The sequence below is a fragment of the Uloborus diversus genome, chromosome 5 (genome assembly GCF_026930045.1).
Source record: "Uloborus diversus isolate 005 chromosome 5, Udiv.v.3.1, whole genome shotgun sequence".
Lineage (NCBI taxonomy): Eukaryota > Metazoa > Arthropoda > Arachnida > Araneae > Uloboridae > Uloborus > Uloborus diversus.
In genome coordinates, this window is record NC_072735.1 from 169709289 (window position 1) to 169719962 (window position 10674).

The following is a 10674-nucleotide window of genomic DNA, read 5'->3' on the forward strand; positions in this document are numbered from 1 at the left end:
CGCAATCGATGTGTCTTAGTTTGCTTTCAGCTACAGAAATTAATTCGTCCCTTAGTAGTATTCTCGAGCTTCTCAAAATAATGTTAGTTTTCATTATTTCCTTAATAATTGGTGAAAGCGAAAATACTGGATTAACAAACTTGGATAACGTTATACAAGGTAAAAATTTTTATTGTTTTGTATGAATTTGTAAGAATATGGGGGGTTTTTTTTAATCTTAAATTAATTAAACTTACCATATTTTACAGCAGCATTTAGTTGGAATGGACAGTATGCAAAATATTTTCTTGAATATATTATCGTAGAACAAAATAAATAACCGAGAAAGAATTTACTTTATTCCTTTTATTCTCAGCTGAAAGGTTTCGCCAAATTTGTTTAGGGTTATAGTTTTAGTATAGTGCGAGCAAAGTAGCCTTGGCGAGATTTCGCGTTTTTAGTTAAACCATTTTTAATTTTTATCATGAGTGGAATAAAATGGTAGTAAGATTACAGAATTCGATAAGTGAAAGGAAATAATGGTCAATCAACTGAAAAGAAAACTACCACCATATATCCGTGAGAATTTTGTTGATGATTTGCATAACATGACACAATTAAATCGTAACTCAGAAATTAGAAAAATCGAAACAAAATTTTTAAATGAACCGATTCGGGAATTCGAGAGAAATAACTCAGCTACAAATGGAAAACAATAAGCGCTAGCCAAGCAAGGCAAAAAAGTATCATCTTCTTTCGATAACAATTTGTAATGTCATATTGAATTTTCTAGCATTAATTGTTATTCTTGTCAGGCCACAATTATTATTTAGTTTTATCAAGAATTGATAAATATCGAATTCAACATCGTGGAAATAGCTGCTTAGAACTAAAAACTACGTAGTTTGCATTAATCTTTGACGTTTAGTAATGCTTCTTGAATTCTCATTTCTTTCTACGTGGGCCAGAATATCCACAAGACTTTGAAAATTAATTTAAAAAGAATAAAGCGAAAAAATCATACGTACGAACAAAAATCACAACACTTTTAGCATTTTCTTCGTTACCATGTGCGTTTGTTTTAGTTTTTAAGTCCGCCATTAGACAGTGACTTCAGTGCCCCCTATAGTTCGTTGGAGTTGCGAATAATTTTCATTGTCAAAAAAAAAAAAAATCGTCTGCGCATATCTTTATGTAGAAACATTAACGACTTCGAGTTTATTCGCCGAAAACTGAATACCTAAATTAAAACTTAAGCGTAAAAATAAAAACAAGTCAGATCAACAATAATTATTTCACAGTCAAAACCATAGCTACGGAGTCGGAGTCAATCTCATTTTGGGGTAAAGGAGTCGGAGTCGAATATTTAAGAATCGGAGTCAGTCATTTGTCCTCCGTGTATAAATTTTTGCCAAAGCTACGAAATCAGAGTCGAAGTCAGGGAGTCGGAGTCCGATTAATTGTCGGGCACAGGAGTCGGAGTCGTAGTCAAGTGCCCCTAAATTTTCGGAGTCGAAGTCTGGAGTTTGGCGTCAAGAGCTATTTCCAACAAAATTTGTTTGAAGTAAATCCGCTTTCAAGTACGGAATCTACATTGACTTTCAGTTTCCCCGTAGGCGCTAATGTTAAGGAATTTGAACTGTTCAAAATTGAACGGAAAATTGTTCAAATCAAAAAGTTATTTTATATACAAATTTTTCATCAAAAGATTTTTCCTACAAAGTTTGTTTGAAGCAAATTCGTCTCACAGTTCGCAATTGCCTTGAATTTCCCCGTAGGCGCTAATGTTTTTTTTTTTTTTTTTGAACTGTTCAAAATTGAACAAAAAATAGTTCAAATCAAAAAGTGAAATATGGGAATGAGGTGTCCTCGTCGAGATCTTTCGAACAAAAAAAAGTTTGTTCGAATCGGACTATTCATTCAAAAGTTATTAGGGGGGGGGGGGGGACAGACAGACAGACCGACAGACATTTTTTCCCATCTCAATACCCTACTTTCCAATTTTTAATTTTTCGATATTTATTTAATTATTTTATTTATTTTTGACTTTTTTTTTGTTTTTCGCGATATTTTTACGATGCATTAAGCCTTCTTTCATGCTTTTTTCTTCTTTTTCTGACTTTTACTGGGAAAGTAGGCTAAAACTATCTATAACTAACTATCTGCTCTAATTTAGTAATTGTTTATGAATTTCTTGATGACGAAATCGTACTTTAAAAAATTGAAAATTTAATTTTTTCCTCTATTTCAGATGTTTTTTTGAAGATGAAGGAATGCTCTTAATTTGCTCAAGTTTTTTTACGTAACATAGTGAAGTGTCTTTTAGATGCTTCTAAATTTTAATCATTGGTATCAGCGTATTTTTGTTACTAGAGTAACTTGAACTAAGGCAAAATTTCATTTGTTAGTTCTTTTTATTGTAAGTTTAGCAAAACAAACCATTTCTTTCGTTTTTCATTTTCTCAAAAGCATGTTTATGAAGTACTTGCTAAAATGTAAATTTTTTTAAAAATCGAAATAAATGTTAGATATACTTGCTTTTGCATCATTGAGTCGTTTATCTAGTTTTTTGAACTCTCGTAATTTCACATAAGGATCAATCCATACAGGTTCCATACAGATCGTTCATGTTCAAATATTTCTAAGTTATAAAATTAAAATAATTATTTTGAAAATTACAATATGTTTTTTCAGTATAATGTATTATATAGGGCACAGTATAAGTAATTTAAGAAGGTGCAATGAAGTTTTCACATTTTTTATTTCTGTTTTAGTGTGTGAATTGACTAGCAAAACTGCTCAATTTCAAAGACCTGTATCTTTTTTACAAACCAAATACAAAAAGCAATATGTATAACATGTATAGTACTTGAATGGAATTTTCAATTGGCCAAGAAATTTTATTTTTAATTCCATCCCTTTTTCGTTTACAGGGGTCTAAAAATGTCATTTTTCCGATTTTTGAGGGGCTGTAATAATAAAGGGTGCAAAAACACACAGCAACAGTTACATATTCTTTTTAGCATGGTTCCAGTGATTAATTTTTGCCGTATTTCATTTTGTGTTTCCGTCCCCTACGCGAGTTATCCCCCTTTGAAATGAGTAAAATTTTTACATTTTACCCTGAACTTTAACCTGTTGCAGTTATTTTAATTATTAACTTACAGCTACGTAACTCAGCATGTAAGACTATCAATTCATGCACTTTTAACATCAAAGAATTAAATTTACTGTCATCAATGTAATTCAAATAGATTTTGGCCAAAATGCAAAGGTCTAAAAGTCCCATTTTTGACTACGAAAATCACTTTTGATAACCTCTAAAAAAAAAAATCCAGTTTAGAGAAAAAATAAAAGTGGTTTTAAACATCTTTAATATTTATCATTTAAGGATATGAATTTCAAAAAAAATAAAAATGTTCGATCGCACCCATCCGTCGAACCTGTATGGATTGACCCATAAAACACAAAGAAAATGCTATTTTTCTGAATTTTATTTTACGTTTTTAAATCAAAAACCAATTTCGAGTTACTTCAAGCAAATAGTAGAAACATAGCTTTATATTCTTGTAAAATTTTAAAGTTGTCTGAATTTTCCCTCATTTGAATTTTTGTGTCTATGTGAAGGGGAAAATCATCATTTTACAAAATGTCACTAAGTTTAAAACTGATTTTGAAGACGAAGGAGTTAAAATACAACTTCAAAAGTAAGGTATTTCTTTTATGATACTTAGCACATTATTGGGTATTAATTTCATCGAACCTGATGCATTCCTAAAAGATTGAGATTAAAAAATAAAATACTTAATTATGAGAAAATTGAAATATTTTCAGTTTTTGAAACTCGGTTAAAAGTTAACTATAATAACTTTGAAAATTTTACTGACATCAGATTAATTACCCTACTCCATAGATTGCAACAACATATAACTTTTATGTTTTCATTAAATAGTTAATAAGATAGAAGCCTTCAAAAATGCAACATTTAGCATTTATGAGAATGCTGTTCAATTTGACCAATTTCCAATCGCATGTAACTATTCAAATAAAAAATTTTAAGCAAAAATATTTTAGATATTTTTATATAGGCATAAAAGGAACCTGTATACCAAATTTCATAAAAATCTGTTACCTTGCGGCCACCACTTTTTTGTGAATTTTGCTCATTTCGTATGGAATGACCCAGAAATGTATAACACTTAAATGAAACACAATATTTATGACAAAAAAAAGTGAGGTTATAGCGCCTAAATCAACTGGTAGGCTAAACAACTGTTATAAACAAAGATTGAACTGAACAACCTAAAAATTTCGAAAATTAAAAATTTCCAACTTGATTCCATTGATTCGCACAAGGGTGTATGCATCATGATCATCCGTATCTGCACTGGTCCACGAATTTGGATTCAGCTGCGATGCTTTGGGGAACCTATCTCTAATAGATAGCGCGCTGCCTAGTGGCTGAAAATCCAAGGATGGGTGCCCCTGCACCGTTGCTTTCTTCACCATATGAGTGCACTCGATACAAAACTTGTTTTACAGGGTTCCTCCCTCTCATCTCGGTTGTTTCTTCATCGGCATCTTCCAATCCCTCCGTCTATATTATGCAGCTCTCTTTTATTTTATGTTTTCTTTTTTTAAACAGGGAAATCAGTTTTGATCCGCTAAAATATTGTGAAGTCTGTCATAAGTTAATGTGTATACCAGTTAATAAGTACAGTGCACTTTTGTCATAAAGCAGTGGTGCCTGGTGCCCCAACCTTTTTCATTACAAAGGCTGCACCTCGAAATAAAAAAAAAACGATTCTCGCGGGACAGAACACGTGCATTTTTAAAAATATTTTTAAAAACATATATACAGTGGCTCCCAAAAGTCTTCGTACACCTACGACTTTCAACGAAATGAGCCCCAATCCATTGGTTAGAATTAATATTTCGAAATAGGTATTTAATTGTAAGATCTATGATCAATTTTTAACCAAACTACAGGAATAATTTAAAAAAAAAATTAAAACTTAATTTTTTTAAAAATCAAAAATCAAAAAGTGCCTGAAATTTTATCTCACAAAAGTCTTCGTACACTTTATAAAATGTCTATATATTATTGAATAATCTAACTTTTGATTAAGTTATTAATTAGTAGAATATCGTACAGTATTCATAACACCTTTTAAACGTCTGGGAATAAATTTCATTCGTTTTCTTTCTTTTTTTTGCGTAATTTCTGAGTAAGTGTTCAACCACACTTTGAGTCTTACTGTTTCTAGCTCTATTTTCGTTTTAAAGCCCTGTTTTTGGAATCTAGCATCCAGATATCTCTAAATACGTTACATTAAGTTAAAATCTGGAGTTTAAGGGGGTATTTTCTAAACTTTAGGACAATTTTCGAGGCACTAGACGCAAACGTTGAAAGCCGTATGCTTCTTATCGTTATATTGATAACAAACAAAGTTATTTCCAATAACCAAATTTTTGGCTAAGAGTTCAAAATTTGTTTTTAAAATATTTAAAGGAACAATATGATTCATTATTTCATCAAAAAATTACAAACTACCAAGTCCTGATGCTGATATGCACCCTCATACTAGAACACCTCCACCGTCCTGATTAACTGATCCAAATAAGTTCTTAAGATTAAGTTCCTATTTTTTTCTTCTACTTACAGTTATACAACAATTTAACCAAAAATGTTAAATTAATTTTTATCTGTAAGTAAGATATGATTCTAAAACGTTTTTAGCTTATTTATCATTGATTTTGCGACGAAAAGCGTAAGCTTTCTGTTTTTCGCACGACCAAGAAAATTTCTGCGGAAAGAGGTCCCATTTAATCCTGCTAATCAAAGAACTTGGCGAACAATTTAGGTGAAAATTAAATGTAAAATGCTTCATTTAACTCTGCAGAAACTTTTACAGTACACAAATGTGTATTTTTCATAATTTTTTTAGCTTTGAATCTCCGATCACGTTTTGTCAACTTCGCCGGTTGCCCTTTTCTTCCCTTGTTTTCGGTCCGATTCCTTTCTTTAAATCATTTTATCAAGCACTTTACTATGCAAACAAATAAATTAACTAATTTAGAGACATTTCAAACCAATTTACCGTTTACTGTGGGAAAAAAATTCAAATTTTGAATGGTGTTTGCGGTTTTTTACGAATTCCAGCCATTTTACAGTATTAAGCACAATATTAAGGAATAAATAAACAAAAAAATTAAAGCCAAATGACTTATAAGGGTCAACACAATGCAAAAATATAAATAAAACGCCATATGAAAATTTTAATCATGAATATATTCGAAAATATTCGAGTGTACGATGACTTTTGTGGCGTGTAATTTCTCTGTTTCTTCGTTTTCTGACCCATTTCAAAAAGTAGCTAAGTCAATATTTTGAAAAAACCAATGGGTTGTATTTAGAATGACATAGGAATGATGTGAAAAAATATTGAACTTAATATTCGAATTCAGTTTCGAGTTATTTTGGTTTTACTAAAAAACTTCGAAGTGTACGAACATTTTTGGGAGCCACTGTAACTTTGGAAAATATGGAAAAGGAGGAGAAATTTCAAACCAATAACTGTTGTTATGATTTTGGCAATTCGTCATGTCGGTATCACATAAGTAGAAACCATTTGTTACTGAACTGATGAGTGCGTTACCGATGTTTTTCACAATTCTTTTTTTTTTTTTTTGTGTGTAATGAGTTTGTTGACTATCTCATGATTGAAAAGTAGTTTAATTTCTTAAAATATGCTCCTGAAACACTATTTCATCCCCAAAATTTGAGTTCTCTAACAAAATGTTATCTTTGTTTTTTCATCCTCTTTTCTTTTACATAAGTATTCAAACCTTCATTCTTAGCTACTGCTCCAAAAGATTTGTTTTTTTTTTTTTTTTTTGAGTAAATCTATTAATTTGTGCAAATCTACCTCCAACCCCTTCCAAACTCTTGACTGTCTTGAATTAGTTTTGTTTTTTAAAGCTTGTTTTAAGATTTTTTTTTTCCCCAAAACTATTTGCCTACGTGTTATTTTTTCCTCAATCTATTATTAATAATTTCAATTTCTAAAAATATTTTTAAATGCAAATTTTCAACGCGAGACGTTATGAAAGTATAATTCAATACCTATCAATACAAATTAAAATTTCTGTAAAAATTACGTAATAGGCAGTGAGAAGCAAAGGGATGCAAGTGGCAAAATTAAAAATTTGGAGATAACCAGTACAAATAGTAGGGGAGCTTCTCCTCTGTCTTGGGGTAAGAGATAGTACTAGAAGCCCTGGTAAGTGCTGTTGTACAGCATAATTTAGAAAAAAAATCAATGAAAACTCACTCCCCCTTTTCCAGCTTATCTGAAATTGTTGAGGAGGGAAAAAATCCATTGTTGGTTGCGGTAATACGTCAGTACCTAAAATAATGCATATAAAATCCATCCAAGATAAGTTCTCCCCTCATGTGTGTACATTTCATTCAAAGTTAAACCAACCATCAGATCTTGGATACAATGTGCCGTTTCTTCCCTCAGAATCTTAATTTTAGAACTTGTCTGCGGGCCAAATGGGGCAGCAGACGATTTTCAGACCCGCCATTTATTAGGCGGAAAGAAGACGGTATAACTTTCTCTCGATCCTATCAATCAAAGAAAACCTCTTCCGGGTTCCAGCCCAACTCGACGATTAAAGATTCATTTAAAAGTGAAGCGATAAAATATTAAATTGTGAATTTGTGCTGAGATGGGAAATAAAATTGGTAGCTTCGGTTTACTTCAAGTGATCAGGCTAAGCAGCTATCTTATCAGAACTTTGCTAAGCCCTTTTTAAATGAAGTAGAGTTATGATACTTGTTGGTTCCCAAAGGTGTTTTTATTAAATGTTATTTATTTATTTATTTATTGTGAGAACACCTTAATTCCCTCAATGTTTTATTAAATTTCAGAAATAAGGCGTCATTTTAAAGATTTCACCGCTTTCGGATGAAAAATAAAGAGACAATTCATTTTGGTTGTTTTGTTGAAAATACCGATTAATTCTTTCTTTTAATTACGCATTGCTTCTAACGCATAAATTCTCAAAAGGAAGGTCCGTTAGCTCAGTTGAGCTAATAATGCGAAAATCGTGAGTTCAAATCCCAAGGTTGAAAGATGTCGTCTTATTTTTTTCCCCAGCAGAATTCTGATCCAAATTTTCATGAAGATATAAAACTCATTACAGGATTTTGAGCTACATTTCTGTTGTTGTTAAAATCAGGAAAAAAGATGTTAATCTTAGCATGGTAAATTGTGGTATAATTTTTTAAAAATTTGAACAAAATAGAGGCATCGATTTTAATTTATGTTGTTGCTATGTTACGTATTGCTTTAGCGTTTAGCTTACTGAGATGGAAACCCATTAGCTCAGTGGATAAAAGCATCTTGCTTATAATGTGAAGGTCATGAGATCGATTTTCTCATGAGCCAGAAAGTGTAGTTTTTGAATAACTTAATTCTTCTTAACAGAATTCTGATCCAAACTTCCATGGATATATTATCTTAACTCATTGGGTGGGAGCAGGATTCTAAGCCACAGTTGTGATGTTGCATTGAAATCGGGGGGAAAAAAACCCTTTATTTTAACATGGCCAATCGCAGTGTCTTATTATTTCTCAAAGGTGTATTTTGGGGAAAAATTCTTTAACACTTCATCAATTTCAAAAGTAAGACTCATTTTAAAGATTTTTTTCACCGCTATCAGCGAAAAATTAACTAACAAATCAAATTTTTGCAGTTATTCAAAACATTAATTTAAAAACTAATTTCTTCTGTCGCGAGCGAATGCTTCTCACAGGTGAGCTACTTTTAAAGGAAAAGTATCGTAAACGATGTAAAACTTATGTGTCTATGTGTATGCAAGATAGGGAAAATTTACAATGGAAAAATTAGCTAATTTTTAGATAGGTCATTTTGTAAATAAGAGGATAGTGTTACACTATCAATACAATTTTTGGGATTGCACAAACTTAGGAATCTTAAAAAAAAGCACATAAGAGTTTTGAAGAAAAGCTTCGTTAAGATTCGTCTCTGAAGCCTACATACATTGATAAAGGGTTTCATTGTCATTCCGAAACACGTGTGTACAAGTTATTTTGCAAGTTTTTTGCTATGAAGTGTTGTTTACCCAACGAAAGAAGTGTTGAGTGATTTTTTGTTCTAATGAAATAACTTACTTTTGTTAATCAATTTTTTGAAGAAAAAAAAAACAAATATAAATGTAATAATTCAAAAATCGTTTAAATTCAGATACGTATTTGTCACTTAATTGTTTACTTGCATAAAAGTGGTATACTAAAGAATATTCACCGTCAATTAAACTGATGGTCTGATTTAATTTTAAATTAAGCTATTTTTTTTTTCTTATTTTTATTTAAATAAAAGTACTATATGCGAGCTTGATTCGTGCCCTTGAAAGGGCGGTTTTTATTCGAAGGGTTAATGGATTTTGACCATGAAAAATCCTTTCTTACTTCCTTTCCCCCTCCTGCAACGGTTCCAACTTTTTATTTCAAATGAGCAGATGTGATATATCGTGATATTCATTAGTTATGAATTTAGTTATATCGTTCGTTTTTTTATATTTTACTAGCAAAAATATCCGGCGTTGCCCGGGTCAGTAATAGTTATGAGAAACAATCGTTACTTGCCCCTGTTTTCTGTTTTAAGCGAAAGAATTCAAAACAAACCTTTTTGACGTGATTAAAAATCGAGCTTCTTCCTTACTCATAAAAATAAAATAGCAATAAGTATAAAGAACAAAATAGTATTCATTTAGAAACGAAAGCACGACATTTAAGCGTATACAAATTTGAAGAATTTCCGAAATATGAAATTAAACTTTACTTATTTAAAAAGATTTATCTGTTAGTTCTTTTTTACATCTAAAACCTTCTCTGTATGGTTATTGATATACGAACTGTTTTAAAAAATGTAGCCGCCCGTGTTCCCCTTACACTTGCTTTAGTTTTTTTTTTTTTTTTTGGGGAAATTTCAATTATTGTGGGCACTTAGTGCGGTTTAAAATGTTACCAAATTTGCGAGAATCATTTTGGGACACCTTCGATAATACTCCCTCTTCTTACTAATTTTTATTATAGAAATATTGTCGCCAGATGCTGGGATACTTTTGGTCACCATAAAATGGCGCTAAACGGTTTCATCCGAAATGTTTCCAAAATAAGTAGTAAAATTTGGCGATTGTTTGAAATTGTGCAAAAATAAAAATTTATGGAAGTTTTTTTGCTCTTTATGGATTTGCCTTATTTAGTTGCTGGATTATTTTACACAGTAAAAAAAGTTTTTTTTTTTAAAGATTCTTTGATTGGCGATATTTTGTTTACATGGTGCAAGCTGAGAAACATTATTACGTAGCCTTTGGCTTCAAAAACAGCAACAGTTGAAAAAACTACCAAATGCATCAGCTACTGAATCTTTCTGCAAAAATTTTGGCGATATTTCTGCTGATTGATTGGATAGTGAGTAAGTGTCCAATCCGCATAAATAATAATTTAAAAAAAAACCGTTAATTACATTTATGTTCCGTTTAAATGGAACATGATCAGCCAAATCCATTTATTTTTAGCCAATCTTGGGGGAAAAAACGTTACTTTAAGATTTGACTTGAGAAAAGCCTCAAACAGTCAGACGAAACACAAAAACATTCAAA